The sequence below is a fragment of the Manis javanica genome, chromosome 2 (genome assembly GCF_040802235.1).
Source record: "Manis javanica isolate MJ-LG chromosome 2, MJ_LKY, whole genome shotgun sequence".
Lineage (NCBI taxonomy): Eukaryota > Metazoa > Chordata > Mammalia > Pholidota > Manidae > Manis > Manis javanica.
In genome coordinates this window covers 366,245-389,714 of record NC_133157.1, presented here as the reverse complement: position 1 = coordinate 389,714, position 23,470 = coordinate 366,245, and the positions used below count along the sequence as shown (strand labels likewise).

General features: G+C 48.0%; 1 protein-coding gene across 15 annotated transcripts in view; it reads left to right on the top strand.

The window, feature by feature from the left end:
- EHMT1 (euchromatic histone lysine methyltransferase 1) overlaps positions 1 to 23,470 on the top strand; it is a 143,612-nt gene that overhangs the window by 33,501 nt on the left and 86,641 nt on the right. Inside the window, exon 1 of one of the 15 annotated variants that reach the window (XM_073220991.1) lies at positions 21,396 to 21,485. The exons of 13 other annotated variants lie outside the window; for them this stretch is intronic. The gene's annotated coding sequence lies outside the window, so the exon portion shown is untranslated. Of the gene's footprint in view, positions 1 to 21,395; positions 21,486 to 23,470 lie in introns of those variants that run through there. One more of the 15 variants, XM_037007480.2, reaches the window with a different exon arrangement.

The following is a 23,470-nucleotide window of genomic DNA, read 5'->3' as shown; positions in this document are numbered from 1 at the left end:
CAGCCCAGCCTGCTGTGCAGCGTCGTGAGGTGTGACCCTGGGCTCCTAGGTGGCAGGAAGTCCTGGTGCTTTAGGGAGACGATAGTAAGATCCCAGTTCTGGGAAGACAGTTTTAATTGCAGAAAGGCCTGGATTTAGATTGGAAATCTAATCTGGTGTTAGATTGGAAAGGCGTGAGATTGGAGTAGGAAAACGAGTGGACAGACGGTTCCTGTTACCCGTTTGCCCATGACTTCAGGGCATCAGAGCAGAGGCACAGGGCTGTTTGGTGGACATGCAGGAGGCATAGACCTTGGTGGTTGCCTGGACTTGCAGTTCTTGGGTGAGGGTCTACACAGAGGGGTTTATGATGGCTGAGGAGTCGATCGTCACAGAGTGCAACATGATAGCTTGTCTTAAAAATATCTTTATTGTCAGGTTGAGAAAAATAGGCCGAAAACCAGTATATTATGTAATGTGTGTACAGTATATTATGTAATGTGTGTACATTAATGTACAGCAGCTGTAGGGGATATACTAAGATGTTCAGTACTGGCTGTAGGATTATGGGCCAGTCTTGTTTTTCTTATGTTACCAACCCTCCAGCTCCCAGTGCATCACTGCCATGTTGGGCAGAAGCGTCAAGAGGGCAACCCTGGTTGAGGCCCACCTTAGGGAGGCACTGAGCCACTCCCCACTGAGTGTAATGTCAGCCATGGGCTTTGCATGGAAGTCCTTTATCAGTTTGAGAGTTTTTATCGTGAAAAATTTTCTCACGTACTTTTTCTGCATCTCTTAAAATGATCTTTGTGGGTTTTGTCCTATATTCTATTAATACTTAAAATGGATTTTCAGATGTAAAACCGACCTTACATTCTTGGGATAAGTCCCACTTGGTCATGGATATGCATTTCCTCACATGCTGCTGGACTCATTTGCTAACATTTTGTCAAGAATTATTGAGTCTGTGTTTATGAAGACGGATTCTAGACTTGGATTGTTTTTTGTGAATCCTCTTTTCCTAGAACAAGTTGGGAAGTGTTTCCGAATCTTCTTAGCAATCCATGGTGACCAGTGGGGCCAAGCTCCCCTGTATGTCTGCTGGCCATTTGGATGTGTGTGGAATTCTTTTGCCCAATTTTTGGTTGGTTGTTAAAAAGTTGGTTTGTAGTTACTCTTAATCTCTTCCTTTGGAGTTAAGAGTAATAGTAAAGCTGCTGTACTCAGAGACATACATTGCATATGTATATATTATTTATTTGTTTATTTTATTTTGGTATCATTAATCTGTATACATATATTTTTTCTGTTATTTATTTAAAGTTGATTTATTTTGCCACATAAATGTTTGAGGTATTTTGGTAGTAAAATGTGTAAAGCTTTCTTTTCTGACTCCTGGTCTTAGTGTTGGGCTTAGAATCAGGAGTCCCTCACTTCATGGTCATCAAGTATTTCTGTGCTCTTACGATTTTATTGTTTTTGTGCTTCGCTATTTCATTCACTGACTTATATTTATGGTACATTTATGATTTCGTGTATTTACTTTCCCAGTTGTCTCAGTGACAGTTTTATTAATTATTCTCCCTACTGATTTGAATGCTGCTTCATGCTGTGCTATATTCTTGTTTTTCCATGTGATTATTTCTAGTCTCTCATAAATATATTTAATGAAAAACTTAAGAATTTTCATAGACAATAGTAGGTTTCACAGAGCCATGTCATGGCTGATCAGTATAATTATCTTCTGTCCTACCAGGTGTTGAAAGGTCTTAGTTTGTGGGGATTTTGGCTTCTTACGTAAAACCACCATTCTCACTGGCCACCATTTGCTTGTACAGATGGACCAGAAGGGGCAGTCCATTGAGAAAGGCAAGGTGCCCTGCTCACCTCCTGCATGAAATGCCAGTGTCTTTAGTTAGTGCCGTTCTACCATCATGAAATGATTCTTGATCAGGTTTGCTTAGCAACCATGGTAGATGACAGAAGTCAGATATTGTCGACCCACAGAAAGCCCTCAGTGTGAGGGACATGTGACGATTCCCTTTCAGTGGGAAATACGTCACATGTCCGTTGTTTGCCTTGTGTGTGACCCTCACTTCTGTCTGCAGGAGCCAGAGAACCGCATGGGGATTCTGAGAACCTCACTCAGCCTGAAGCTCCAGAATTTTGCTAAAATTGTTAGCATCTGCATTGCACATTCTGCCGATTTTTTTGTCCTATAAACACTTAGTCTTCTCGGGAATTTACATTTGACCTTATATAGTTTGAATATCAAATCAGTATGAAGTTGCTTCTGCTTAAATTCTTTTGTTATCTCTGGTAGTGAAAAACATCAGCTTCTCTCCACAGAGGCCCTGGTGTTTCCCAGCCCGCATCTTGTCCACCCACATCACAGCCGTGTCCCGAAGCCTGCGCCCCTACTCTCTCCTCACCTGTCTGCCCACAGGCCGCTGTGTTGGCTGTGCTGCATGTTCGAGCTTCTCCCTGGGATTTGAGTGGCTGCGTCTGACTGGCTGAGTCCCTCCACCACAGGGACATTTTGCCCATCCCAGTGCCTGGAGGGTTATGTCTCACTTCAGGTGAGACTTAAGTATGACCCCAGGGATCAGCATGCCTGTACACCAATCCCTGTATTTTTGCTGCAGGGAGCTGTTGAAAGAGTAAAAAAATTTTTACTTTGTCACTGGTCTGTCTTGGATTTATTAAATGTTTTAAGTGAGCTCACAGGGAGCGTCCGGGCCTCCATTTGCGTTAGTGGAGAAAGGGGGGTCAGGTGGCAAAACCACTCCAGTGAGCTGCCCCAAAAGAAGGGGATTTATTGTCTCACATGAGCAGGGCCTTGGAGGCCAGGGCCCAGGGGCTGAGGACTCCGTCTTCCTCTGTCGCCTTGCTTCCTTCCTTGGGCAGCCACTGCCTCCAGCAGTTGAGAGCCAGCCCTGGGGAGAGAGGCTCAAGGTTGGTGGGTTGCCATGGAAGGCTCAGTGCGGCCCTAGCTTGGGGCAGGCTGGTGTGTGTGTGGTTTCTGGCGGCTCAGAGCCGCGGGTTCCCAGCCCCAAGAAGGCCCCTGCATGCATGAGCCCCATACTACTGCACGGAGCAGGTTGGTGGTCCGATGCCGCCCTGGTGCTTGGTGGAAATCACACTGATGGTGCTGTGCATACTGCCCTCTGCTGGTTGTGCTTTCAGTGCGTCTGCTGCTTTTGTTTTCCAGCTTGGCGATGCAGCCACAGTTACATCGTGAGCGTAAAAGCTAGAAGCAAGGTTCTGTGTCTTGGGTTTATGCATATGTGGATGAGTGAGCTCATCTGACGGGCGTCCGCATTTGATAGACTTCAAGATCAGATTAGCAAAGCTGTTATTGTGGGTTGCAAGCTGGAATGTAGAGTAGTCGCTCGTTTGAGTTGTTAAGGTGGCGTTTATGGATGACCATCTCTGCAGGAGCCAGTATCCCTGCTGTTCACAGCTGCAAAAGGCCGTGTGCAGAGCCTGAGCGTGGCCATGCAGCTCGAGGGCCTGGCCCCCAGGTGCTGCATTCCGTTGTAGGAGGGCAGTGACCTGGCCACTGGGCTGCAGGGACACCTTTCTGGTGATGTAACCCACCCGGCTAGAGTTGGCACCTCAGAGACCAGATCTCATTTGTGTGAACCAGGTGGTGTGCTGGGCATCATCATTGTGGGCTGGTGGTTTGAGAGTTAGCCACCCTGCTGAGCTGGGGGACCTGAGCATTCTCACATCTTTGCATTCCTCTCACTCACCTCATGATAGGAACTCAGTAGCTCCTTAGCTTAAAAACAGGGAGCATTCTGTGATGTGAGCCGTGAGACCAGCTGGGAGTGGGCACTGCAGGCCAGCTTTGTGACTCGTGCCTTCCTCCCTTATGTGTGTGGGTGCTGCCTGCGGGGTCTGTTCCTCGGCATCTGGGGCACATGGGCACCAAAGGGGGTTGACGAGCCTGGCCTCAGGTCTGGGGCTCCTGCCCCTGCTTACATGGGGCTGTAGGGCTCTTCTTACAGTTGAAACTGTTTCCTGGTTAATGGATTCAGCACAGATTAACATGAAAAGGATCTGGAATTACACTTCCAGACTGTTTTTACTGCTGTTTAATCTTAAAGTAGGAGGAACTCTGTAGGACTCCTGCTGAGACTGCCCCCTCCCCCACCCTTGACCCCGGACTCCCCAGTCATTTGTGTGAGGGAAGGATAGCTCTAATTTCTGGTTTTGTCCCTTATTTTATAGCCGTTTCGTAGAGAAGTTTACAGAGAACTGTACACACAGTACATGTCAATGCAGGTGTTTGCTGCAGGTGGGGGTCTGACCTGGCACGTGGTCAGTGCCCTGAAGGTATTTGTTGTGGCGAGTGCCCCAAGGCAGCTCATGTGCTCCCAGCAGGCAGGAGAGGAGAAGCAGGTGCCTGGCAGCCTGTGCCCTGTCCCACTTGTTTTGTCTGTGTCAGTGAAACCTTTGAGCCTCTCCACACGGGAAATGTTTGAAAGGTTGTACACAGATGTTAAAGTAGTGCTGTGGGTAATGTTCACGTTTTAATTTTCCCAATTAGTTTCCTAATATTTAAAAAATAAAATCATGCAATACATATGAGTTTTTCTTTAGAAAGTCACGTTCTGCTCAGGCAGGACCCGCCGTGTCCCCCTGCCATTCCACACTACCCCACAAGTTCTGTCTGATGAGTTTGATGTGCCTACTCCAGGCCTTTCTCTTTAGTTTTACAGACTTAATTAAACCACAAAAATATATAGTATTGTTTTGTATATGTTTCATTTTTTTATCTATAAAACTTTACTTTTGAAATAGAAAACTTGCAAGTTTTCAAACTTAATAGAAAAGTTGCAAGTATGATAAAAGTTTTTTTTTCATGAGCCTTTTGAAATTAAGTTGCCCCATTGCTTCTAAATGTTAGTGCGTATCTCCTACAAAGATACTGTTTTCCTGAATGTAACGTAGCCCCCAGCATCAGGAAATTAACACGTCTTTTTTTGGGGGGGGATCATTAATCTGCAGTGACATGAAGAATGTTATGTTTACTAGGCTTCCCCCTTCACCATGTCCCCCCCACACATACCCCTTCACAGTCACCGTCCATCAGCGTAATAAGATGCTGTAAAATCACTACTTGTCTTCTCTGTGTTGCACAGCCCTCCCTGTGCCCCCCCACAGCACTATACAAGCTAATCATAATGCCTCCTTTCTTTTTCCCCGCCCTTGTCCCTCCCTTCCCACCCATCCTCCCCAGTCCCTTTCCCTTTGGTAACTGTTAGTCCATTCTTGGGTTCTGTGATTCTGCTGCTGTTTTGTTCCTTCAGTTTTCCTTTGTTCTTATACTCCACATATGAGTGAAATCATTTGGTACTTGTCTTTCTCCGCCTGGCTTATTTCACTGCACATAATACCCTCTAGCTCCATCCATGTTGTTGCAAATGGTAGGATCTGTTTTCTTCTTATGGCTGAGTAATATTCCATCTTCTTTATCCATTCATCTACTGATGGACATTTAGGTTGCTTCCATGTCTTGGCTATTGTAAATAGTGCAGCGATAAACATAGGGGTGCATCTGTCTTTTTCAAACTGGAGTGCCGCATTCTTAGGGTAAATTCCTAGAAGTGGAATTCCTGGGTCAAATGGTATTCAATTTGAGCATTTTGAGGAAGCTCCATACTGCTTTCCACAATGGTTGAACTAATTTACGTTCCCACCAGCAGTGTAGGAGGGTTCTCCTTTCTCCACAACCTTACCAACATTTGTTGTTGTTTGTCTTTTGGATGGTGGCCATCCTTACTGGTGTGAGGTGATATCTCATTGTGGTTTTAATTTGCATTTCTCTGATGACAAGCAATGTGGAGCATCTTTTCGTGTGTCTGTTGGCCATCTGAATTTCTTCTTTAGAGAACTGTCTATTCAGATCCTCTGCCCATTTTTTAATTGGATTATTTGCTTTTTGTTTGTTGAGGTGTGTGAGCTCTTTATATATTTTGGATGTCAACCCTTTATCGGATCTGTCATTTATGAATATATTTTCCCATACTGTAGGATACCTTTTTGTTCTATTGATGGTGTCCTTTGCTGTACAGAAGCTTTTCAGCTTGATATAGTCTCACTTGTTCATTTTTGCTTTTGTTTCCCTTGCCCGGGGAGATATGTTCATGAAGAAGTCACTCATGTTTATGTCCATGAGATTTTTGCCTATGTTTTTTTCTAAGAGTTTTATGGTTTCATGACTTACATTCAGGTCTTTGATCCATTTCTAATTTACTTTTGTGTATAGGGTTAGACAGTGATCCAGTTTCATTCTCTTACATGTAGCTGTCCAGTTTGGCCAGCACCATCTGTTGAAGAGACTGTAATTTCCCCGTTGTATGTCCATGGCTCCTTTATCGTATATTAATTGACCATATATGTTTGGGTTAATGTTTGGAGTCTCTATTCTGTTCCACTGGTCTGTGGCTCTGTTCTTGATTACTATGGCTTTGTAGAAGAGCTTGAAGTTGGGGAGCGAGACCCCCCCACTTTATTCTTCCTTCTCAGGGCTACTTTGGCCATTCAGGGTCTTTTGTGGTTCCATATGAATTTTTGAACTATTTGTTCCAGTTCATTGAAGAATGCTGTTGGTAATTTGATAGGGATTGCATTGAATCTGTATATTGCTTTGGGCAGGATGGCCATTTTGGCGATATTAATTCTTCCTAGCCAGGAGCATGGGATGAGTTTCCATTTGTTAGTGTCCTCTTTAATTTCTCTCGTGAGTGTCTTGTAGTTTTCAGGGTATAGGTCTTTCACTTGCTTGGTTAGGTTTACTCCTAGGTATTTTATTCTTTTTGATGCTATTGTGAATGGAATTGTTTTCCTGATTTCTCTTTCTATTAGTTCATTGTTAGTGTATAGGAAAGCCGCAGATTTCTGTGTGTTAATTTTGTGTCCTGCAACTTTGCTGTATTCCAGTATCAGTTCTAGTAGTTTTGGAGTGGAGTCTTTAGGGTTTTTTATGTACAATATCATGTCATCTGCAAATAGTGACAGTTTGACTTCTTCTTTACCAATCTGGATTCCTTGTATTTCTTTGTTTTGTCTGATTGCCATGGCTAGGACCTCCAATAATATGTTGAATAACAGTGGGGAGAGTGGGCTTCCCTGTCTTGTTCCCGATCTCAGAGGAAAAGCTTTCAGCTTCTCACTGTTCAGTATGATGTTGGCTGTGGGTTTATCATATATGGCCTTTATTATGTCGAGGTACTTGCCGTCTATACCCATTTTGTTGAGAGTTTTAATCATGAATGGATGTTGAATTTTGTTGAATGCTTTTTCAGCATCTATTGAGATGATCATGTGGTTTGTGTCCTTCTTTTTGTTGATGTGGTGGATGATGTTGACGGATTTTCGAATGTTGTACCAGCCTTGCATTCCTGGTATGAATCCCACTTGGTCATGGTGTATGATCCTTTTGATGTATTTTTGAATTCGGTTTGCTAATATTTTGTTGAGCATTTTTGCATCTACGTTCATCAGGGATATTGGTCTGTAATTTTCCTTTTTAGTAGGGTCGTTGCCTGGTGATGTTGGCTTCATAGAATGAGTTTGGGAGTATTCCCTCCTCTTCTATTTTTTGGAAAACTTTAAGGAGAATGGGTATTATATCTTCTCTGTATGTCTGATAAAATTCCGAGGTAAACCCATCTGGCCTGGGGGTTTTGTTCTTGGGTAGTTTTTTGATTACCATTTCAATTTCTTTGCTGGTAATTGGTTTGTTTAGATTTTCTGTTTCTTCCTTGGTCAGTCTTAGAAGGTTGTATTTTTCTAGAAAGTTGTCCATTTCTTCTAGGTTTTCCATCTTGTTAGCATATAGGTTTTCATAATAGTCTTTAATAATTCTTTGTATTTCTGTGGGGTCCATCGTGATGTTTCCTTTCTCGTTTCTGATTCTGTTGATGCGTGTTGATTCTCTTTTTCTCTTAATAAGTCTGGCTAGAGGCTTATCTATTTTGTTTATTTTCTCGAAGACCCAGCTGTTGGTTTCATTGATTTTTTTCTATTGTTTTATTCTTCTCTATTTATTTCTTCTCTGATCTTTATTATGACCCTTCTTCTGTTGACTTTAGGCCTCATTTGTTCTTCTTTTTCCAATTTTGATAATTGTGACATTAGACTACTCATTTGGGTTTGTTCTTCCTTCTTTAAATAGACCTGGATTGCTATATACTTTCCTCTTAAGACTGCTTTTGCTGCGTCCTACAGAAGTTGGGGCTTTGTGTTGTTGTTGTCATTTGTTTCCATATATTGCTGGATCTCCATTTTAATTTGGTCGTTGATCCATTGACTATTTAGAAGCGTGTTGTTAAGCCTCCATGTGTTTGTGAGTTTTTTTGCTTTCTTTGTACACTTTATTTCTAGTTTTATACCTTTGTGGTCTGAAAAGTTGGTTGGTAGAATTTCAGTGTTTTTGAATTTACTGAGGCTCTTTTTGTGGCCTAGTATGTGGTCTATTCTGGAGAATGTTCCATGTATGTATCCTGTTGCTTTTGGGTGTAGGCTTCTATAGATGTCTATTAGGTCCATCTATTCTAGTGTGTTGTTCAGTGCCTCTGTGTCCTTATTTTATGTCTGGTGGATCTGTCCTTTGGAGTGAGTGGTGTGTTAAAGTCTCCCAAAATGAATGCATTGCATTCTATTTCCTCCTTTAATTCTGTTAGTATTTGTTTCACATATATTGGTGCTCCTGTATTGGGTGCATATATGTTTATAATGGTTATATCCTCTTGTTGGACTGAGCCCTTTATCATTATGTAATGTCCTTTATCTTTTGTTACTTTCTTTATTTTGAAGTCTACTTTGTCTGATACTAGTATTGCAACACCTGCATTTTTCTCTCTGTTGTTTGCATGAAATATCTTTTTCTGTCCCTTGACTTTTAATCTGTGCATGTCTTTGGGTTTGAGGTGAGTCTCTTGTAAGCAGCATATAGATGGGTCTTGCTTTTTTACCCATTGTATTACTCTGTGTCTTTTGATTGGTGCATTCAGTCCATTTACATTTAGGGTGATTATTGATAGATATGTACTTATTGCCATTGCAGGCTTTAGATTCGTGGTTAGCTTCTTTACTACCTTACTGTCTAACTTAACTCACTTATTGAGCTATTATGAACACAGTCTGATGATTATTTCTCTCCCTTCTTATTACTCCTCCTCCATTCTTCATATGTTGGGTGTTTTGTTCTGTGCTCTTTTTAGGAGTGCTCCCATCTAGAGCAGTCCCTCTAAAATGCCCTGTAGAGGTGGTTTGTGGGAGGCAAATTCCCCTCAACTTTTGCTTGTCTGGGAATTGTTTAATCCCTCCTTCATATTTAAATGATAATCGTGCTGGATACAGTATCCTTGGTTCAAGGCCCTTCTGTTTCATTGCATTAAATATATCATGCCATTCTCTTCTGACCTGTAAGGTTTCTGTTGAGAAGTCTGATGTTAGCCTGATGGGTTTTCCTTTGTAGGTGACCTGTTTTCTCTCTCTTGCTGCCTTTAATACACTGTCCTTGTCCTTTATGTTTGCCATTTTAATTATTATGTATCTTGGTGTTGTCCTCTTTGGGTCCCTTCTGTTGGGAGTTCTGTGTGCTTCTGTAGTCTGAGCAACTATTTGCTCCCCCAGTTTGGGGAAGTTCTCAGCAATTATTTCTTCAAAGACACTTTCTATCCCTTTTTCTCTCTCTTCTTCTTCTGGTTCCCCTATAATGCAGATATTGTTCCTTTTGGATTGGTCACACAGTTCTCTTAGTAGTGCTTCATTCCTGGAGATCCTTTTATCTCTCTCTGCATCAGCTTCTATGCGTTCCTGTTCTCTGGTTTCTATTCCATCAATGTGGCCTCTTGCATCTTATCCGTTCTGCTTATAAATCCTTCCGGAGATTGTTTCATTTCTGTAATCTCCTTCTGGACGTCATCCCTTAGCTCTTGTATATTTCTCTGCAGCTCTGTCAGCATGTTTATGATTTTTATTTTGAATTCTTTTTCAGGGAGACTGGTTAGGTCTGTCTCTGCAGAGCCTCTCTCAGGGGTTGTCTGAACTATTTTGGACTGGACTAAATTTTTCTGCCTTTTCATGGTGATAGCAGTGGCTGTAGGCAGGTTGCGGTGTATCAGCTGGGAGAAGAAAGTCCTTTCCTGCTTGCTGGATGCCTTGCCCTTCTCCGCTTGCCTGTGTCAGTTACCCGCACTCCTGAAGCAGCCACTGGGTTAGTCCCCTAAGCTGCTGTGGGCTGGGTCTCCGTCAGAGCAGTGCAGAGCCCTGCGGGGAGTGGCAGGCATGCCAGGTGCACTCCTCCGCGATAGTGGTGCCCCTGCTGGGCAGCTGTGTGCCAGCAGCGGCCTTTGGGTCTGGCCCGGGTGGCTGTGCTTCGGGCTGGGATTTCAGCTGGCTGCTGGGAGCGCAGCTGCTCCCTCTGGCACTACTGCAGGTGCGTGCGGGCCTCTCCCATGCCCCTCTGGTGCCGCCACTGCTGGCATGTGCAGGCCGCTCCCGGGCCGCTTGGTCATCACCACTGTAGGCTCGTGTGGACCTCTCCTGGGCTCTTTTGGCGCCACTGCTGCTGGTGCGCATGGGCCGCTCCTGGGCTGCTTGGTTGCCATGGTGGCGGGCTCGCATGAGCCACTCCCAGTCCCCTCTGGCACCACCAACGCATGCGGGCCGCTGCTGCCCCGGCGCGCGCTGCCACTTTCCCACTACTGGGCCCATGTGTCTGGGTCCGCGCCAGTTGGGGGAACGACTGGCAGGCTGCTTAGTGCCGTCAGGGGCTTCATAGCTGCGCCGCCTCCCTGGGGTTTAGGGCATCTAAAGTTCCCCGGGATTCCCAGCTGCTGGCTAAGTGTGTCGGGATAACTTCATCCAGCCGTGGGGTCCCTGTCTCTTTAAGACTTGCAAAAAGCACTTGCTTTTCTTTTGTTTCAGGGGTGCTGGCTGCAGGAACCTTCCCGCAGGTTTTGCTTTTACGTTTCTCTAATATCCAGCACCTCGTGCACCTTGTGTCTGCGCTCTGGTTGCGGATTTCTAGAGCTGGTTGTTTAGCAGTCCTGGGCTTTCACTCCCTCCCCGTTCCGACTCCTTTCTTCCCGCCGGGTTCTGGGGTGGGAGGGTGTTCGGGTCCCGCCTGGCTGCGGCTTGTATCTTACCCCCTTCGTGTGATGTTGAGTTCTCGCAGATATAGATGTATCCTGGCTGTTGTACTGTATTTACTGGTGTCTCTTTTAGGAATAGTTGTATTTGTTGTATTTTCATAAACATATATGTTTTTGGGAGGAGATTTCCACTGAACTACTCATGCCGCCATCTTCAACATGAATCTTTAAAAAATACATTTATATGATTGTCTTGCTAGAGGGTTTCAGCCCCAGGCAAGTTCATTCTGGATTCGGGGAGACCACACGAGAAGGGATAGGTGAGGGTGAAAGGATTCATACCAGGCCTTATTCTTCTGGAGGCGGGTTGGATGCTAGAATCACGCCTGCTTTGTCTCTGCCTCCCAGCAGAGCGCTGTGTGGGGTTCTCTATATTGTGAGACTGACAGTGATCGCTCGTTGCCAGCAGGCGTGTAAGTGTGTGTCTGCGCATCAGGCCAATCACATCGTCAAGGAAGTTAGGGACAGGGAGGATACTGGCTGTAGTGACTTCCATTTTCCCCACACTCCGCCCCTCCAGGATTCTCACCTCACAGTCTGCACGCCTTCAGTTTTCCATGGTGGTCCCTGTGTGAGAAAGCTTGGAACATTGTAACCAGATTCCGCAACAGCCACAGAGGATAGCAGCATACAGATAACAACAAAATTATGATAATTCTCAAGACTGAGGAGATTGATTACCACCAAGTGGTTATTCCAGCTGCATTCAAATCAGTTCCAGTTCACAGTTTGCACGTTTCACAGAAGGCCAGTAGCAGAACTGATAGGGAGCTCTGTGTACACCCAGCGATCAGCAGTTTTTGCTAGGGTGTGTGCCAGAAATGTGAGACACGTTTTAATGACACCAACATAGGCAAATCTTGTCCATCAGGTAGGATGCCCGCAAAAGAGTGGTCCTGTGATAGGACAGTGGCAGGAAGGGGGTTCCGTCAAGGCCTAGTATACCATACCTTTATGCCTCACCCTGTGGGGGTTGTGGAAAGGTCTGTGTATAGTGCTATGGGAGGTACATGCACTGGCCATAAAGATAAAACAAAACTCCCCGGTAAGGTGCTGCCGCCTTCTGGGTATTTAGACAACACTGTTGTGATCATTGGGGACTACTCTGCTGTTACTCCAGGAATACACAGGAGGCCAGCTTCTAGACCTTGACCCCAAGGTGCCAGGAGGGCCAGCCATTGCTGGTCCACATGTTGAGCTGTCCAGGGCCATGTCCACTCAACAGAATCTCTGGGGTCTAGTGCAGTTGGTGCTGCTGGCAGGATATTCTGGTAGCCAGATGCTGGCTTCAGCGATTTCTCCTTAGTTTGTATTTGCAGTTAACACACAGCAATGTGTGTTAGCATGTCTGTGGGAATCAGTTCCCCTGATTTATGGGTTGCCATAAATCAGGGCTTCCCATTCAAATGCTGTAGCACTGTCCATAAGCAGCAGACTGACCATAGTGTAGACTGTTGGTGTCCGAACTTCAGGCCAGATTTTAACAGACCATTGTACCTCTCTATCGTGCCTGCCCTGGTAGGATTATATGGCACATGAAACTTCCATTTATCCCTAATTCTTGCATCGATTCTTGTATTGCATATCCAGTAAAGGAGGTGCCTTGATCACTTTGGATTACCAGTGGTCAACCACAAGCCACAGAGAGGTACCCTAGGCCTCTTTTGGTCGTTTGCTGGTCTGAGCAATGTGTAGGAAAAGCTGCATCCACACCAGTCATGACATCATCTCAGGTTGCTATGGGTCTCAGTGTAAGTCCCTCTTAGAGCACACAGTGCAGTCTTGCTGGACTCTGCTGACTTCTTCAAAGGTTAAAGGCAGGCCTCACTGACAGGCTGCAGCCCACATGGTTTTCTGCCCTGCATGCAACAAGCATTGATGTAACCATTGGGCCACATCACAGACAGGCTTTCCTTCTAGCCAATGTACTTGGGCCAATTCATCTGCTTCATCATCTCCTGGGGAAGCCAGCAGAAATGGCCTCTGCTCTTCTCCAGAGTTGTGACCAGAGTCCTATAGGTTTGCAGGTCCATTCAAGCCTTTGCCAGAGTCCCCAGACATAACCATCTTTGGTCACATGGACATCCAGCTCACAGGGTCTTGATGGCCTACATGGCCTTGACTGCCATTTTGCAGCAGTGAAAGTAAATGCATATGTCTCATCCCAGTCCCAGACACCCTTTCATACCAAATAGTATAAGGTCTTCAGAATTTCTTCTAAGTGCAGGATAAACCCTCTCCAGTAGCCTAAAAGACCCAAAAACTCCTGTAATCCACATTTATAAGAGAATCAGAAGCAAGCATGACATTATATGCAGTATTAGATGCCCTGTCCCTGTGGGATTTGGACTTGTTTCACTCTGTTAGCCTTACCCCTGTATACATCTATGACTGGGGCTGGGAGGGGTCCTGGAAACCACTCAGGTTGCCGTAAATCAGTGAGCATTTGGCTCCTCTGTCTACTGGAGCCAAGACCTGTTGTACATTCGCTGGGGACCAACGAATCGGTATTTCAACAGATGGTCTCTGGTCCTCACCTGGTCTCCCAAGACGGGTGTCTTGACTCTCCCCTCCGTCAAACTGTGTCGTGTACAGTCATCTTCGTGTACAGGTTCAGGTGGGGTCGGCTCTCTATCCAGCAGGAATTCTTGCAGGTGTGCAGCCTGGACTTGTGGCTTAGTCTCCAGCTTCAGTTTCTTGGTCCTCGCCTTAGCCAGAGGCCGAAACCACATCTCCAGCTTCAGTTGTTGCTATAATTCCAGTAAGATTTTATTTGACTTCCCTTCCAATTTCTCTTTGTCTGCTACTGCCTTTATTCTATCAAACCATGTCTGGATCCTTGTGACCCTCATGGGGCCCTTTAAACCCTTCCTCTCAGCAGACTGCACTGCCTTCTGTGCCCGCTTTGCTTCAGCCTCCCCCAAATCTGCCATAGTACAGGTAACCTCATTTGTGGGTTGCCCTAAGTGAGGGGCAGGAATGGCCACTAAGGGCCCAAAGAGGGACGGGGGAGCCATTTGCAGCACCTTATCCCCCATCTCTGCCATAAACAGCTCCTTCCAGGCCATCATTTACTGGGTTATAAGTGGAATTTTTCATTCCCAACTCCCGTTAACACCTGTTGAAGCTCAGTATACACCTGCCATCTAGCGGGGAAGGATGGTAAGTTGCCCCAGTTGGGCCATACAGTGCGAAGGGCAACCATCAGCCTTTCAAGCAGGAAATGGGTCCCAGGGGTCCTGTGTGCATTCTGAGGTCACTGCAGCAGGGCAGGATGAATTGTCATGGAAGCCAGCTTTCCCATCTCTGATCCAGACAGGGGGATCCCATCCACCCCTAAATAATCCGAAAGGTGCAGCAGCCAGGCTGGCATAGACTCTGAGGGTTTCTGCTGAAATGGAGCCCGAGTCCACCAGCTCTGCCTGTGTATAGGGGCAGAACCTGGAGTGCTCCACGACCTAGGGAGGGGGCTCATTGACTGCAGGTGTGTAAGGGTGTGTCCTGCAGTGGGCTGATTACATCGTCAAGGAGGTTAGGGTCAGGTGAGGATCCTGGCTCCCTGCAGTGTGATTTCATGCTGTTAGTACTAATGCTAGGTCATGTTTTTTTTTCTTCTGATTTTTGTTATACATTACATCTCTCCTTTTAAAAGAGTCCTTTCAGTAATTGCATTGGTCTCATTAAGGAGCTCACAGCTGCATCTCTGAGGCTCTGTTTGCACACTTTATCAATAGTCTCCCCTCTATTTTTTAATTGTAGTAAAATTCACGTGAACACAAATGTCATTTTAACTATTTTTAAGCATGCTCGTCGGTGGTCCTGAGTTGTGCTGCATAACCATTTTCAGGGCTTTATCACTGAGGCACGGGAGCCCTTAAGTATGACTTCCCTTTTACCTTTCCTGTGTCTGTGAACCTACCTAAGTTGGTGTTTCATGTATGTAGAATTCTACAGTAATTGTCTTTTTGTGCCTGGCTTATTTCATGCAGCGTCATGTCCTCTGTTTAGTGTGTACACCTTTTCTGGCTGAGTTCATAATGCCCTGTTCTATGGATAGACCACATTCTGCTCATCTCTTCACTGTTGATAAGCATGAGTTTTTCCCATCTTTTAGCTATTTTGAATAGTGCTGCAGAGAGCACCTGTGTACAGTATCTTTTTTGAGCACCTGTGTTCAGTTCTTTGGCGTGTATGGCTGAGTGGGCTTTGTGGGGTCATATCATTCTGTCTAGCTTCTGGGTGAACACCAGCTTGTTTCCACAGGGGCCACCTCCCGTGGTCCCCACCAGCAGTGCATGAGGGCCCGGTTTCTTTGCATCCTCACCAGTGTGTGTCGGGGCCTGCCTTTCAGCTTGTGGCCATCCTGGCAGCTTGGGTGGCATGTCCTGGGGCTCCTGAGGTTGGCCAGTGCTGTGTGGCAGCCCTGCTGTCTCTGGGCCGTCTTCGCTCTGGTTTTGCCTCCTTACTGGAGCTTCAGTACAGGAGTTTTAAAGATTGTACTCTTCCTAAAATATAAATGAAGCACAGTTTACTAAAAATTCACAGGAAAATGGCTGATGCTACTGAAGTGTAAAGTAGGCAGAACTGATGAGAAGGAGATCGACTGGTTGGATTCTGGGAGAATTTGAAAATACTTAAAATGAGACTCATAAAAACTCTAGGCTGATACTGCATAGGATGCCAGATACTGTCTGAGGAGGACTCTCAGTACTCAACGTATATTTATATGTACGTACCTTTGGCCATTTCTGAAGGCCTTTAGTCATATGCTTTTTTCCAACTGACTTTTTTTTTACACTTTAGAAGGAGTTCTTACAATAGTAAAATGTGAGAAAGCATTCTATTAGACATAAGTATCTTTTGTGTCTGAGAAAGAATCACATGTCCCCGTGCACTCACCTAGAGTATCAGCTAACAGTGTGGCCTGTGGCACTTGGGAGGAGTTGGCCACAGAGCTGACCGATGGGGGGATGGACATCGCAGGCAAGACAGGCATCTTTCAAAAGGGGTGCTGTATATAGGCTCAGGCAGGGCCTTCAGAAGGGTCCCAGGTTTGAGAGTTGGGGTGGACATGGCAGGCCAGGAGATGGTCTGTGGGGTGGTGCTGGCCTTGACCAGGCCTTTGGGCTGCCCACCCTTTCTGGAACATGCCCAGCAGAGCTTTTAAGCATGGCAGTGTTAGGGTTTTTTAGGGTTTTCCTTTAGACAGGAGACCAGCTGCTGCTGTAGTGCAGGTGGATGGAGAGAAGTCATGGCAGAGTCTGGCTGCCGTGCTCGTTTGGGGCCATGGGGCTGGGTGGCCAGGGCAGAGGGTGGTTGACAAGGAGTTTGTATCTGGTATGTGGCAGGCTTTGAAGGCACTTCATGGTGCGCATACTGACTGGAAGTACCAGCTGCCAGCATCTGTTAGTATCACCTCGTTTTAAACAAGTATCCTCTTGGCCTTCTGAGCTGGGCTGCATATAGTTGCGTCTTGGTGAGGGAGAAGTGAGGCATGGGTGCTGAGTCTGGGATGGAGCTGGGGTCCAAGCCAGCGATATGTCGTGTGTGCCGTGGTGTGACCAGCACACGGGCTTGGGTGTGTTCTGGGGCTTGGTGGTGGCCTGCGTGTACCGTGCTGGGGCGCACCTTTCCTGTCTGATGCACAAGCCTTCTGTATCCTAGGTCTAGTTTCTCGTTGGCATTTAAATTCCCACCATTTACAGCCCCAGAAACCTTACAGTTGCCTGATGCTTGCTGAGGTTCTTCACACTGCCTGTGTCCTCTCGCCCTTCTTGCGGGCACTGTGGAGCGCACAGGTGCCGTGGAGTTCCCATCTCCAAGTGCTGAGTAGCTCTAAAAAAATCCAGACTTTTCACAGTACATTGCTGTTTTCACACCTGACAACGTATAAGGATCTCTCGGTGTCACGTCACCCTTCTGAAGCCACTTCCAGGGCTCTCAGACTGTCACGTATGGTTGTTTGGCCCAGATCAGGATCCCAGCACAGCCCACACCTTGCATCTGGCTCTTGTGTCTGGAACAGGCTGTGCCCCCACTGCTGTGCATCGTCGTGGTGAGGAAACTGTTGGGGTCTCGCAGACTGTCTCACTTTATGGATTTCTGTTACTGCATTTCTAGGGCAAATGTGTTTTACCTGTTTTGCCCATTTTACTTTTTATATTGGTAACTTAAGATGCAGCAAATGACGTGCTGAGCGATTCCCCTGTGATTGTTTTATATCATGAAAACCTTGGTTGAAACTTAGAAGGTAAGAGATAGCTCTTTGGAGTGGGACTGGAGTCACTCCAGTTTTATGGGCACCTCTCGGAGCGTGGAGCCACTGCAGTACGAGCTGCGGGTGGCTGGCGGACGGGCTGCATGACTGGCCAAAGCATCCTTTCTGCCCCACCAGCTCTGCTCTGGGCCCTTCGGCCAGGGAGGAATCCTGACTCCAGCCAGGGCTCTGTGAATGTTTATCTTAATTACTCCAAGTTAAATCAGGGGAGGACGAGTAGATGTCTGTGAGTTTTGAGCCCTGTGGGTGAAGGTCGTAGGTCACTTCAGTGTCCTGTTAGGCTGCGTGTCCTGTGAACTCCTGATGGTGCCACGTGGAGACCTCACCCAGGGCCCTGCCCTGTGAGGTGGGGCCAGCAGTGCGGTGAACAGGAAGATATTCCTAGGGGAGGTGGTGTCAACCTTTGCAGGTCTGGAAACTTGGTTTTGTCAGTAAACCAAACTGTGGCAATCATACTATCCAAATTTGTAAGATGTGTAAAACTAGAAAATCAGCCTATTTATTGGTGGCGGGAAATGTGTGTAACCTCTACTGCAAGGAAAGCCAGATAAAAGTAGGCGTTGTGTGGCCCCCCCTTCCTGATTTATGCCTTCAGAAAGACACCTGCGTGGGCCCAGCAGCAGCTCCACCTTGGGGGCCTGTTCTGGCCAGGGCCGGTTTGTTTTGTTCTCCTCTGCAGACTCGGAAGGGTCCAGATAGCTGGTGTAACTCAGAAACTTAGGCCCCAGAGGCGGGGCCTGCTTTCCTGGTGGGCACCTGCTGCCCCTGCCATCTCCCAGTTTGCTGCGTCTTCTCTCCAGTCCTGTTCTGAGAGGGCTTGGCCTGGCCTGTGCACACAGGTAACTGGGCCAGGCCCGGGGCTGCGGGTTCTCCTGTGGGAGAAGAGCCCAGTCCTGTCGTCCATGCCACTCCACAGGCTGCCCTGGGCCTTGGTGCCTCTGAGCAGCATTGATCCTGTTACCCCAGCTGAACTGGGGGGCCAGCAGTTCAGATGGGGCGTGGAGGGGGGTGGTCTTTCCTGCTCCATGAGCCTTGGGCCTCAGCTGGAAGCTCGTGCACCTGGGGTGGGGTTATCTGAAGGCTCGTTGGCTCATGCCGCTCGAGGGCGTTGCTGGTTACATGGGCCTCTGGCCTGACTGTGGGCGGCTTCCCTTGTGGCCTGGGCTCGGCACCGCACCCCAGACATCAGGGCAAGGCAGTTACAGAGGCCTGTCAGAGGTGAGGGGACTCTGGGGGGGGAGCCCACCCATGTGTTTAGGGTGCATGTAGGATGGGACGTGCATTCGTCTTGATGTCTTTGGGCAACACAGCTGAGAGTTCTGGGCTGGGGGCGGCAAGGGTCTTGCACCCCAGCTTTCCTTCTTTGCAGAGGCTGTTAAGGGTCACATGGCAGATGAAAAGGAAGATACTTAGAACCCCTTCAGTGTAGTTTCGGGAGCTCCTTTGGATATTAATTGTGTTTTCCAAATTTAGCAGCTAACTCCTTTTTCTGCCAAAGGAAGAAACAAATAGACAAAAGAGGCAAAAGCAGACCTATCAGACATGAGCAGAGTTCATTTTTTCTCTCTATCCATTTGGATAATTGAGTGAAATTGGTATGTGGAAAATAGTTTAAAAGTGGGGAGTGGGCAGATAATTGTGTATCTGGAAAGTTCCCTGGATGAGCTGTGCCCGTCTTTGAGGCCCTGCTGGTGTTCAGAGCCCTGCCTTGGTGCTTGGGAGACTGCCGCCGCTGGCCAGGGACCTCCCGCAGAGGGGGGGGCCCTTGGCCGGTCAACCTGACATTCTCCTACTTTGGCCAGAACCAAAGCATGTCGGCCCCCGTGAGGTGCCACCTCGGCCCTGTTTGCAGGGTGCTGCAGGGCGAGCACGGGGTGCAGTGAGCCAGAGAGCTCGTTGGAGGAGAGGGGCTTTCCCCCCCACGGCCTCCCTGCCTGAGAGGAAAGCCAGGTGGCTGGGGCTGCGGAGATGTGTGTTCGGGGGTCTCCTCCCACGGCACTGCCTTTGGGTGTCTCTGCTGCTCAGGTGGGCAGTGTATGAGGGCTGGCGCCCCCCTCACCTCCCTGCCCCAAAGCACAAGTGTCAGCACAGACATGTTTCAAGGAGAAATCAGGAGGCTAGCAGTTCTCTGGTGGACGGTGGTTTCCCGCCAGCCTCCCCAGTGCAGATCACTTTCTCTTGGCTCTGCCGCTTGCAGACATGCCCTCTTGCCACTGTCATCCCAGACGCTTCCTGAAGTAGCTTTGACTCCTGCCCTGCAGATGTGTGTGTACAGTTTGGTGGCCTTCTTGGCATTCCTGGGACATGTGAGGTAGCTTGAGCACTGAGCTTATCTGTAGGATGGCCAGGCCTTGCCTGGGAGCTTGGGAGAATAGTCTGTGGGGCTGGACAGGAGCTGGCTGGCTGCCTCTGGGCCCCTCTGCTAGCCCTGCTGCTTCCAGCCAAGATCCAACCAGAGCTGGCTCTGTGCGGACGCAGAGCCCTCGGCTTCCATGTCTGAGTTACGTGCTGTGTCTCCTGGGGCACTGGTGCCTGTCTGCCCTGCCCTCCTCAGGGCTCTGTGTGGCCCCCTGAAGTCCCCTACCCAGTGCACTGTTGTGAAGGGCATTGGCATCTGTTCTGAATCTCTGGGAGCTGTGAGTACTTGACTAAGGTGCTCGCTGTGGCTAGAACCTTTCTGATGGGATTGGCCTTTCCTCTTTGGGTCCTGGATGTGTGTTGGCTGGTTTGGGCGGATGTCATTGTGTCTCCAGAGAGCCGCTCTGGCCAGGCTCAGCACTCAGGTGTCCCTGCGTGGCAGCTCTTCCGCATGGAGATGGTCCCTCCCCTCTCAGGTAGAGCTGGTGCAGGTGCTGATGAGGCTTGGGGGCTGATGGTTAAACACGAAGGACAGGATGTATCACGGTCATTCTTGGAGGTTATGAAGGTTTTTCACAAAATTGCACCGTTAATCATTTATGCTCTTTGCGTAGCAGAAGCTGTCTTTATAAAAAGCATCTAAAGTCAACTAAAATTGAGGTGAACTATAAAACAAATGGTATTTGATGCATTATCATTTGATGTTTGAGGACCAAGGAGAAATGACTGTGGGTGAAGAGTCAGGCCCTCCTGTGGGGGCGGAGGGGAAGTCCTGATGTGCCACGAGGAGACATTTTATTCAATTTGCTGTCACATGTTGGCTGCCTTTGTTTACTTCCGAATCAGGTTATTTAAGTTGTAAATGAGTATTATATGCTATGTGAAGATTGCATTTAGGGGGAGGGACAGACCAAATAAAGTGATGGTGCTGAAAAACTTGTGAGACTTTTTATTTTGATCATTAAGAAAATTTGAACACAACCTAGACACACCCAAGTAACAGACCCCCATGTGGAGCGAGCACACCGCAACTGTCCTGTGTTCTAAAGTGAACCTGCGACGTACCTAGAGTGGACACCACTGTGCCACCTGAAGAATAGGTACCACACCCATGGCCTTAGCATCTGGACATTTTTCCCTCCCATGTTCCCTTTTTTTGTTAAAGTGTGAAGAACTAGGTTTTTTCTTGGGAAGTAACTCTCTAATGTGTGGAATTGGATGTCAGCTGACTGTTGTCTGGCTCTCACTCTTGCACTGAGGGGCCTTGGCTGTGCAGAACGTACCATTCAGGGTCTGAGGTGTGAGCGTCTCAGTGGCACTGACCGCAGCTGATCCTCTGAGCGGAGCCCTCCATGACTGACCTGGGCTTGTGAAGTGGGCCCGGGTCAGAGCAAGTTGAGGCAGGCAGGCAGGCTCCCAGAGAGGCGGCCTTGGGATCTGGGCACCTGTGCAGGGTGGAAATTGGCTTGATGGGAGTATTTGGAGGCTGTGCGGTAAGACCTTCTAATCCCTTTTTCCCCTGTAATTCATTTTCTTCTGCATCCTGTTCTCTTCTGAAAAAATTGTTTCATTCATAATTCTTTTTGTTTTTAGGAGTGTGATTTCACAGGGCAGAAGAGTATTGCCGTGTAGACGTTGCCGCTTCAGAATTAGAGAAACTGCGTCCTCTGTCTTTTGCTGGTGCCCGCACACCAAGGGTAGGGCCCAGTTACCTTTGGGATTCAGGTGAACGTGCACACACTGAAACACAATTTGTCACTTTCATGAGCCTCAGCTGTAACTGGGTGTCCGTATCTGGGGTGGCTAGAGTGCCAGTTGCTCTGGGAGCTGGAAGTGCACTTGGCCTTTCCAGGCGAGGCTGGGGTCAGGCTCAGGTCACCTCGTGAGACATGTTTTACCCTATATCAACTGCAGTTTTCTTCTTTTTCTCCATCCCCGCCTGAACCTTAGTACGTCAGACTGACACTCTGAGCATGTCTGTGGAGAGGGTGCTCAGTACAGCCCTCACGTCAGGCGCAGGCAGAGGCACCCTCGTGGCCCTTCTCTGCCGTCCCGGCAGGTCTGCCCCGTTGCTGTCTAGAACCCATTCTGGCCTTACACTGGGTGCACTGTACCTGCTCTCCCAGGGCATTTCAGCCCTTGGCAGTCAGACCACTGTTACGATGGGGATCTTAACTGTGGGTGTGAAGTTGAACGAGGGTCTAAACAGGCTTGTGAAGTCACCGAGCTCTGGTTTTACTGTCAGTGCAGGTCCTGTGTGTGAGCAAGTGGTGAGATCTGGACATTCCTGGGCCACACGCACGTCCTGGGAGGGGTGTGGAGGTGGGCGGAAGAGGGTGCAGGGCCCTGGGCGCCACCGCCACCTCGTCCCTGCCCACCTACCTCCCTTTCCGGGCCTCTCCTCCCCCGCGTCCCACAGCCCCCTCTGCCCTGTGAGTCATCAGCAGTCGCTGAGAGAAATGAGCAAGGAGGATGCTTGGCTTTTAAGCCAGAGGCACAAACAAGGCAGAGATGCTAGAGTTTTGTTTCTGGCTCTTCGGCTTGTACAGGGCTGACATGGAGGATTCCTGAATGCAGATGAATGGATACAGAACAAAATAGTAGATAATTCTGGGATGATCTGAAAGTGTATTACATAATATTCTTAAAACAGGCTCTTTTTGGGGAAAAGTCATGAAGTGTAGTTTCTTGGGTAGTATGTGTGACTGAGGGTGGTGCCCGCTGAGTCAGGGGAGGCTCGTCCAGGGGCAGCAAGGGCCCAGGAGCCCCGGGGTGTTCTCAGGAGGCCTGTGATGTGGTGGGCTTCGTGTCTGTGAGGTGGGTGTGGCCTCGAGTCCCCTTGACACTCTCTTAAAAGAGATCAAGGACCGCAGAGGGCTCTTTCTACTGGTATTTACTGAGAAGGAAAGAAAAACAAAGCTTTAAAAGATCACTTACTCACTCAAAGATAACAAAAGTAAACAGGTGACACATTACTTAGGTGTTAAGGTAAATATTTCTGTGGAAAGTAACTGCTTTCTGAACCAAAGCTCAGGAGACAGAGCAGCAGGGCTTTGTGCTGGCCCATCAGTTTTATGTCCTGCCTCCGCAGCAGCCTGTGGGGTCCCTGTTTGCCTGGAGTGAATGCAGAAAGTGGCCCCTCACATGTGCGTGCAGGTGCGTCCCGGACACACCCTTCAGCCTGCTCCCAGGACCTGGGCTCCCCATGTGGGAGGTTTCCAGGGTCCAGCATAGAAACCCATGTGGGTAGTGCCAGGAGGAGATGCTGCTTCCTTGCCCTGATTGTCATGTGGTGAGGCCCTGCCGCCTGGCCTCCCCCTTTTCAGTGAGGCCACGTACAGGCCCTGTTCCTTATCAGGTTTTACCCACAAGATGGAGTGCTTTGAGCCGCGGGCCCTTCCTGACTTCATCAGCCAGCACGAGGGAGCTCCCTGCCTTCTCCGCTCTTCGTCACCCGCTCACGGTGTTGTGCTTGTGCATTTGGTCATTCATGCAGCAGATTGTGATCTGTGCCTGCCTGTCTTCATTCTGATGCTCAGAGTATCCCAGACTTGGCCAGTGGGCATCCTCAGTCTTTGTGTTCTTCTGACGGGTGCTGCCTACTCTGAGCACATCTTTCTTGGGTTTGACATGATGATCTAAACTCACCGTGTGTCCCCCGCAGTGGGCCGTCTTCCCGGGA